Genomic DNA, 10,534 nt, shown 5'->3' on the forward strand with positions numbered 1-10,534 from the left:
TTGCCCTCCAACTTTCTCTCTGATAGCAACATTGAACTGGTGAATGGAGGCAGGAGGTCAGGTTAAAATAGGTTTTGGTGATCTCATTTCATGTCTTATTAAAATGAACATTTGGGACAAACTGCATATCCAGATTTAACAAAGAACACAGTTTTAAAACTGAACTAGGTTTAACACTTTCATATAACAAAGCTAAAGATCGACACTTCCAGTATTGTCTATCTCTTTAGGAACTGTGCAGATTGTTTAGCAAAATTGTTAATTTCTTTTTTTGTCCTTGACTATCGCTAAAGACTGAAAATATAATTTAACTGTAGTAGGCTTAAAGTCATACAAACACATTGCATTAAATATTGTTTTACATTTGAATAATGTTTTAGATACAAGTTGTAGCACTATCTAATTGGTGACTGTTTGTTTTGGTAACAAACATTTCTATTTCATACAAGCATTGCTATATAATCAATAGTAACACAAACATGTAACTATAAAAACGGGCATATAAATGTTTAATAAGTGCTACCATTGAAATATCAGATGTGTTTGTGTGAATTCTGCCTTGTTTTGGGGTGTCAGCTGGTGTGCAAGTTTTAAAGAGGCTTTTTACGAATGTACAAAGGCCAGGCTGAAATCTAAAAGGCTATTCAGTTTACTATTGTAATCATTCACAGCAAATTTCATCTGACCTAATTTAATAATTATCCAGAAAAAATAAAGTCCAGCTTATACAAGCATTTAGTGAAATTCGATGTTAAATAAATGAAGTCCAATGTGATCTTAGTTATGAAAAATTAAATTTTTTAGTGTTCATCCTTCACATTTGTGAAAAAGCTTTTCTGTTCCACTAAATCCAGCTGATGGCATTAATTCAGTGATCTGTGCAGCATCAATCTTTCGGGAAAAAAAACAATTTGGATAAGTTTGTATTTGATAACTATAAATTGCTTTTACTGTGAGTTTTAGCCTGAGTTAGAGCATGATGTGAAAAGCCTTGAAACATTGGTTGTTTTTGTTAGCTGAGAACAATACTTAATTTTATTAGAATGTTTTGTTTGTGTTGGAAGTTAGTGGTTTCTCTGTTTTACTATTAATGTAGCTAGGATAATTCATTAATTTTATAATTTCTGTGTTAAGTACTTAATTTTAACATTCTGTGTGACATTGCCATGTTTTTACTGACATGTTGTTATTTTTGCTTTAAAATTTTGATTCAGATAAAACAGTTCAGTCAGTTCTTATTGTATTCGTTGCAATAATTGTATGAGCCACTGTTACTCCTGTATTTCCCCACTGTGGTATATTAAAGGATTTCTTATCTTCCTATCATCAACTGTTTCTTTAAAAATGTTGTCTTCTTCAGCCGTTCTCAGCAAAGTACATCTTGCACTTTACAACTATTTTTTCTCTTCTTCAAAGATCTTCTGCATCTTTTCCTCAATGATTCAACTATTGTTCTTTCATGTTCAAATTCCTTCGGATTCTTCAACTTCTTCAACTTTTTCAACTTCTTCAATGCTTTTCAGCTATTTTTTCTCTTCTTCAAAGAACTTCTGCATCTTTTGCTCAATCATTCAGCTATCTGCATTCACAGTGCATTTTCGCAGGAAATGCAAATTTTTCTAGTTACTGTGAATGCAGTAGGCATTCACAGTTCTTGAGATCCTGTTTCTCTTTATTCTTTATTCTTCTTCTTAGTGTTTATTCTTCCTAATGCGTTTTTACTGTTTAAAGTTTGATTCGCTTCTCCTCCTACAGTTTTTCTCCGATTTCAACCATTCAACTTTTAAACTATTCAGCTTCTTCTGGAATGGATGGCTATGTCTTTTTGTACTTTTAACTCTTCAACTTTTTAAAATATTCAGCTTTTTCTGCACATTTTCAGCTTTTTTTTTCTCCCATAGGAAATGAATGTAATTCACTAAAATTCCGCTCATTTCAGTTGCTTTTTGACAGCTTACTGCTTCAGCCTACTTTCAGCTAGAAACGCCATTCAACTTTTAAAATGTAGTGTTATCTTTCAGCTATTATGGTCTATTTCAGCTTTTTCATATCTTTTACCATTTTCATATAGTACCTCCTTAAAATAATTTTGGCTTTTCAAGAAATTCAGCAAATAACATGCGTTGCTATGGTCGTCAAGGAGGCAGTTATAGAGTGCGCACTCTAGAAATTCAACAAATTCTTCTTCTCCGAACAACTTCTTCTCACTCGCTCAATTTTCAACCTATCCACATAAATTATACATCAAAACGTAGGAATTTTTGTCTGGAATCAGGAAATGTAACCCTCATTGGTATAGCATTTATAGATTTTTCGCAAATCACCTCAGAGCGACACAAACCCGAAACCTCCCCCATTCATTTCCTATGGAGCGGTTTTGAAAAATGACGTCTGAAAATCCAAAACATCACACGTTTTCGCATCGTCGCTACTCCTAAACCGTTTGATGTACAGGCATGACACTTTCACATATGAATGTCCCAACCCTTCTGGCACTCACAAAAAAGGAATTTTGTGGATAACTGTTACGGTTTTTCCGCAGGAACAATTTGTTCGTGAGTAGCGAATTTGCAAAATCCTGAAGACTCTTTGGACCTCCATCACCCCAAATGATCCACTTTTTTACATCGTCGCTGTGTCTACACCGATTTTTGTACAAACATTAAAATGAGCAACATAGTCCTCAAAAGCCTGCTGATACTCACAGTGAAATAATTGTTTTGATATCTCTTATACTTTTTCAGCTAGAGCGATTTGTTCGGGACTGTTTTTAGAGGATTTTGGAAATTCCTTAAAAACCCCTTTTAGATCATAATTTTTTACGCCTTTATTAAACTTTTTCCAGCAAAAAACGATAGCTTTTCTTCTTCCCCTATCCGTTACGAACTAAACGCAGAAAAAATTACGTCTCTACCATTTAGGGATCAGGAGATATGAAGCGTTGTTCGGGGCAAAGTTCTCCATTATAATCCAATGGGACTTATTGTGAGCAAAGTCTCTGCACTGCAGGTGTGTGAGTGAGTTTCCATGACGACGGAACTCTGAGGGCCAGAGGGACAGGATCAATTGAGATAGAATGGCAACTTTCGATGCTCACCACAGTTGCTGTGATTAATGTAGGAATCTGAAATTCGCACAGTCACTTCCTCTTGACATTTTCAAATTTTCAAGTGACTTTCAGCTATGTGTCACTTTTCTGTCGAATTTTGGATTTCACATGCTTTCCTATTGGGCCTTTGCTTCCAACAGGACCTGGCATGATGCCCAGACACGACCCAATTGGCCAATACAGTACCACCCACCTGTGGGAAATGGCGCTACACGCCATTTTGGTCAAATGTTGAGTTCTGGGCCCAGATGTGGTGAGGCTTAGTTGCTAAAGGAGGCCAATCTGACCCATGAACTTTGGTGACCTTTGGTGACATTAAGTATTGGCACCCCTTTTTGAGGCACTTCCCAGTACAGGGTTTGGACCAAACTGACAGAGTACAATCACCCGGGGATACTGAACACAACCATGTTAGCGGCTAACGGTTAGCATGTTGCTAATCGGAAGTAGCTCTAGGAAGCTCGGACAAACTTCTGCTTTACAGAGTCTGTACCTCCTTTATACAGAATGCTCCACAATAAGTTTGGGCCTCGTCACATAAAGCATCTCCAAGTTAGGAGGTGTCAAACATCCAATGCTTTTCAATGGGGGCGAAACCCCTTATACTCCCTAGAAATGCAGGCCCACATATGGCTACAGTATATTCAAGTTTGAAATTCTACTTCTGCTTTGTTAAACGATTCAGTGTTTAGAATGAGTTAGGAAATGTTTGGTGCCTTTCCCTCAGTTTTTTCTTCTTCTAATCATTCAGCTATTGTTCTTTCATGTTCAAATTCTTCAACTCTTTCAAATTGTTCAACTTTTTTAACTTCTTCAACTTTTTCAACTTCTTCAATGCTTTTCAGCTAATTTTTCTCTTCTTCAAAGATCTTCTGCATCTTTTGCTCAATCATTCAGCTATCTGCATTCACAGTGCATTTTCGCAGGAAATGCAAATTTTTCTAGTTCCTGTTTATTCTTCCAAATGCGTTTTTACTGTTTAAACTTTGCTTCGCTTCTCCTCCTACAATTTTTCTCCGATTTCAACCATTCAACTTTTAAACTATTCAGCTTCTTCTGGAATGGATGGCTATGTCTTTTTGTACTTTTAACTCTTCAACTTTTTAAAATATTCAGCTTTTTCTGCAAATTTTCAGCTTTTTTTCTCCCATAGGAAATGAATGTAATTCACTAAAATTCCGCTCATTTCAGCTGCTTTTTGACAGCTTACTGCTTCAGCCTACTTTCAGCTAGAAACGCCATTCAACTTTTAAAATGTAGTGATATCTTTCAGCTATTATGGTCTATTTCAGCTTTTTCATATCTTTTACCATTTTCATATAGTACCTCCTTAAAATAATTTTGGCTTTTCAAGAAATTCAGCAAATAACATGCGTTGCTATGGTTGTCAAGGAGGCAGTTATAGAGTGCGCACTCTAGAAATTCAACAAATTCTTCTTCTCCAAACAACTTCTTCTCACTCGCTCAATTTTCAACCTATCCACATGAATCATACATCAAAACGTAGGAATTTTTGTCTGGATTCAGGAAATGTAACCGTCATTGGTGTAGCATTTATAGATTTTTCGCAAATCACCTCAGAGCGACACAAACCCGAAACCTCCCCCATTCATTTCCTATGGAGCGGTTTTGAAAAATGACGTCTGAAAATCCAAAACATCACACGTTTTCGCATCGTCGCTACTCCTAAACCGTTTGATGTACAGGCATGAGACTTTCACATATGAATGTCCCGACCCTTCTGGCACTCACAAAAAAGGAATTTTGTGGATAACTGTTACGGTTTTTCCGCAGGAACAATTTGTTCGGGAGTAGCGAATTTGCAAAATCCTGAAGACGCTTTGGACCTCCATCACCCCAAATGATCCACTTTTTTACATCGTCGCTGTGCCTACACCGATTTTTGTACAAACATAAAAATAAGCAACTTAGTCCTCAAAAGCCAGCTGATACTCACAGTGAAAGAATTATTTTGATATCTCTTATACTTTTTCAGCTAGAGCGATTTGTTCGGGACTGTTTTTAGAGGATTTTGGAAATTCCTTAAAAAAACCCTTTAGATCATAATTTTTTACGCCTTTATTAAACTTTTTCCAGCAAAAAACGATAGCTTTTCTTCTTCTCCTATCCGTTACGAACTAAACGCAGAAAAAATTACGTCTCTACCATTTAGGGATCAGGAGATATGAAGCGTTGTTCGGGGCAAAGTTCTCCATTATAATCCAATGGGACTTATTGTGAGCAAAGTCTCTGCACTTCGGTAGACTCGCCCGCTTCAGGTGTGTCAGTGAGTTTCCATGACGACGGAACTCTGAGGGCCAGAGGGAGAGGATCAATTGAGATAGAATGGCAACTTTCGACGCTCACCGCAGTTGCTGTGATTAATGTAGGAATCTGAAATTCGCACAGTCACTTCCTCTTGACATTTTAAAATTTTCACGTGACTTTCAGCTATGTGTCATTTTTCTGTCCCATTTTGGATTTTACATGCTTTCCTATTGGGTCTTTGCTTCCAACAGGACCTGGCATGATGCCCAGACACGACCCAATTGGCCAATACAGCACCACCCACCTGTGGGAAATGGCGCTACTGACCATTTTGGTCAAATATTGAGTTCTGGGCCCAGATGTGGTGAGGCTGAGTTGCTAAAGGAGGCCAATCTGACCCATGAACTTTGGTCACGTTTGGCGACATTAAGTATTAGCACCCCTATTTGAGGCACTTCCCAGTACAGGATTTGGACCAAACTGACAGAGTACAATCACCCGGTGATCCTGAGCACAACCATGTTAGCGGCTAATGGTTAGCATGTTGCTAATTGGAAGTAGCTCTAGGAAGCTCGGACAAACTTCTGCTTTACAGAGTCTGTACCTCCTTTATACAGAATGCTCCACAATAAGTTTGGGCCTCGTCACGTAAAGCATCTCCAAGTTAGGAGGTGTCAAACATCCAATGCTTTTCAATGGGGGCGAAACCCCTTATACTCCCTAGAAATGCAGGCCCACATATGGCAACAGTATATTCAAGTTTGAAATTCTACTTATGCTTTGTTAAACGATTCAGTGTTTAGAATGAGTTAGGAAATGTTTGGTTCCTTTCCCTCGGTTTTTTCTTCTTCTAATAATTCAGCTATTGTTCTTTCATGTTCAAATTCTTCAACTCTTTCAAATTCTTCAACTTTTTCAACTTCTTCAACTTTTTCAACTTCTTCAATGCTTTTCAGCTATTTTTTCTCTTCTTCAAAGATCTTCTGCATCTTTCGCTCAATCATTCAGCGATCTGCATTCACAGTGCATTTTCGCAGGAAATGCAAATTTTTCTAGTTCCTGTTTATTCTTCCAAATGCGTTTTTACTGTTTAAACTTTGCTTCGCTTCTCCTCCTACAATTTTTCTCCGATTTCAACCATTCAACTTTTAAACTATTCAGCTTCTTCTGGAATGGATGGCTATGTCTTTTTGTACTTTTAACTCTTCAACTTTTTAAAATATTCAGCTTTTTCTGCAAATTTTCAGCTTTTTTTCTCCCATTGGAAATGAATGTAATTCACTCAAATTCCGCTCATTTCAGCTGCTTTTTGACAGCTTACTGCTTCAGCCTACTTTCAGCTAGAAACGTCATTCAACTTTTAAAATGTAGTGATATCTTTCAGCTATTATGGTCTATTTCAGCTTTTTCATATCTTTTACCATTTTCATATAGTACCTCCTTAAAATCATTTTAGCTTTTCAAGAAATTCAGCAAATAACATGCGTTGCTATGGTCGTCAAGGAGGCAGTTATAGAGTGCGCACTCTAGAAATTCAACAAATTCTTCTTCTCCGAACAACTTCTTCTCACTCGCTCAATTTTCAACCTATCCACATAAATTATACATCAAAACGTAGGAATTTTTGTCTGGATTCAGGAAATGTAACCGTCATTGGTGTAGCATTTATAGATTTTTCGCAAATCACCTCAGAGCGACACAAACCCGAAACCTCCCCCATTCATTTCCTATGGAGCGGTTTTGAAAAATGACGTCTGAAAATCCAAAACATCACACGTTTTCGCATTGTCGCTACTCCTAAACCGTTTGATGTACAGGCATGAGACTTTCACATATGAATGTCCCAACCCTTCTGGCACTCACAAAAAAGGAATTTTGTGGATACCTGTTACGGTTTTTCCGCAGGAACAATTTGTTCGGGAGTAGCGAATTTGCAAAATCCTGAAGACGCTTTGGACCTCCATCACCCCAAATGATCCTCTTTTTTACATCGTCGCTGTGCCTACACCGATTTTTGGACAAACATAAAAATGAGCAACATAGTCCTCAAAAGCCTGCTGATACTCACAGTGAAATAATTGTTTTGATATCTCTTATACTTTTTCAGCTAGAGCGATTTGTTCGGGACTGTTTTTAGAGGATTTTGGAAATTCCTTAAAAACCACCTTTATATCATAATTTTTTACGCCTTTATTAAACTTTTTCCAGCAAAAAACGATAGCTTTTCTTCTTCCCCTATCCGTTACGAACTAAACGCAGAAAAAATTACACCTCTACCATTTAGGGATCAGGAGATATGAAGCGTTGTTCGAGGCAAAGTTCTCCATTATAACCCAATGGGACATATTGTGAGCAAAGTCTCTGGACTTGAGTAGACTGGCCGCTGCAGGTGTGTCAGTGAGTTTCCATGACGACGGAACTCTGAGGGCCAGAGGGAGAGGATCAATTGAGATACAATGGCAACTTTCGACGCTCACCGCAGTTGCTGTGATTAATGTAGGAATCTGAAATTCGCACAGTCACTTCCTCTTGACATTTTAAAATTTTCACGTGACTTTCAGCTATGTGTCATTTTTCTGTCCCATTTTGGATTTTACATGCTTTCCTATTGGGCCTTTGCTTCCAACAGGACCTGGCATGATGCCCAGACACGACCCAATTGGCCAATACAGCACCACCCACCTGTGGGAAATGGCGCTACTGACCATTTTGGTCAAATATTGAGTTCTGGGCCCAGATGTGGTGAGGCTGAGTTGCTAAAGGAGGCCAATCTGACCCATGAACTTTGGTGACGTTTGGCGACATTAAGTATTGGCACCCCTATTTGAGGCACTTCCCAGTACAGGATTTGGACCAAACTGACAGAGTACAATCACCCGGTGATCCTGAGCACAACCATGTTAGCGGCTAATGGTTAGCATGTTGCTAATTGGAAGTAGCTCTAGGAAGCTCGGACAAACTTCTGCTTTACAGAGTCTGTACCTCCTTTATACAGAATGCTCCACAATAAGTTTGGCCCTCATCACGTAAAGCATCTCCAAGTTAGGAGGTGTCAAACATCCAATGCTTTTCAATGGGGGCGAAACCCCTTATACGCCCTAGAAATGCAGCCCCACATATGGCTACAGTACATTCAAGTTTGAAATTCTACTTCTGCTTTGTTAAACGATTCAGTGTTTAGAATGAGTTAGGAAATGTTTGGTGCCTTTCCCTCAGTTTTTTCTTCTTCTAATCATTCAGCTATTGTTCTTTCATGTTCAAATTCTTCAACTCTTTCAACTTCTTCAACTTTTTCAACTTCTTCAATGCTTTTCAGCTATTTTTTCTCTTCTTCAAAGATCTTCTGCATCTTTTGCTTAATCATTCAGCTATCTGCATTCACAGTGCATTTTCGCAGGAAATGCAAATTTTTCTAGTTCCTGTTTATTCTTCCAAATGCGTTTTTACTGTTTAAACTTTGCTTCGCTTCTCCTCCTACAATTTTTCTCCGATTTCAACCATTCAACTTTTAAACTATTCAGCTTCTTCTGCAATGGATGGCTATGTCTTTTTGTACTTTTAACTCTTCAACTTTTTAAAATATTCAGCTTTTTCTGCAAATTTTCAGCTTTTTTTCTCCCATAGGAAATGAATGTAATTCACTAAAATTCCGCTCATTTCAGCTGCTTTTTGACAGCTTACTGCTTCAGCCTACTTTCAGCTAGAAACGCCATTCAACTTTTAAAATGTAGTGATATCTTTCAGCTATTATGGTCTATTTCAGCTTTTTCATATCTTTTACCATTTTCATATAGTACCTCCTTAAAATAATTTTGGCTTTTCAAGAAATTCAGCAAATAACATGCGTTGCTATGGTCGTCAAGGAGGCAGTTATAGAGTGCGCACTCTAGAAATTCAACAAATTCTTCTTCTCCGAACAACTTCTTCTCACTCGCTCAATTTTCAACCTATCCACATAAATTATACATCAAAACGTAGGAATTTTTGTCTGGATTCAGGAAATGTAACCGTCATTGGTGTAGCATTTATAGATTTTTCGCAAATCACCTCAGAGCGACACAAACCCGAAACCTCCCCCATTCATTTCCTATGGAGCGGTTTTGAAAAATGACGTCTGAAAATCCAAAACATCACACGTTTTCACATCGTCGCTACTCCTAAACTGTTTGATGTACAGGCATGAGACTTTCACATATGAATGTCCCAACCCTTCTGGCACTCACAAAAAAGGAATTTTGTAGATAACTGTTACGGTTTTTCCGCAGGAACAATTTGTTCGGGAGTAGCGAATGTGCAAAATCCTGAAAATGCTTTACAGCTGCATTGTTCCACATGATCCACCTTTTTACATCGTCGCTGTGCCTACACCGATTTTTGTACAAACATAAAAATGAGCAACATAGTCCTCAAAAGCCTGCTGATACTCACAGTGAAATAATTGTTTTGATATCTCTTATACTTTTTCAGCTAGAGCGATTTGTTCGGGACTGTTTTTAGAGGATTTTGCAAATTCCTTAAAAAACCCCTTTAGATCATAATTTTTTACGCCTTTATTAAACTTTTTCCAGCAAAAACCGATAGCTTTTCTTCTTCCCCTATCTGTTACGAACTAAACGCAGAAAAAAATACGTCTCTACCATTTAGGGATCAGGAGATATGAAGCGTTGTTCGGGGCAAAGTTCTCCATTATAATCCAATGGGACTTATTGTGACCAAAGTCTCTGCACTTGGGTAGACTGGCCGCTGCAGGTGTGTGAGTGAGTTTCCATGACGACGGAACTCTGAGGGCCAGAGGGAGAGGATCAATTGAGATAGAATGGCAACTTTCGACGCTCACCGCAGTTGCTGTGATTAATGTAGGAATCTGAAATTTGCACAGTCACTTCCTCTTGACATTTTAAAATTTTCAAGTGACTTTCAGCTATGTGTCATTTTTCTGTCCAATTTTGGATTTCACATGCTTTCCTATTGGGCCTTTGCTTCCAACAGGACCTGGCATGATGCCCAGACACAACCCAATTGGCCAATACAGCACCACCCACCTGTGGGAAATGGCGCTACACGCCATTTTGGTCAAATATTGAGTTCTGGGCCCAGATGTGGTGAGGCTAAGTTGCTAAAGTAGGCCAATCTGACCCATGAACTTTGGTGACGTTT

Source organism: Fundulus heteroclitus, unplaced genomic scaffold (assembly GCF_011125445.2).
Source record: "Fundulus heteroclitus isolate FHET01 unplaced genomic scaffold, MU-UCD_Fhet_4.1 scaffold_341, whole genome shotgun sequence".
In the NCBI taxonomy this organism is placed as follows: domain Eukaryota; kingdom Metazoa; phylum Chordata; class Actinopteri; order Cyprinodontiformes; family Fundulidae; genus Fundulus; species Fundulus heteroclitus.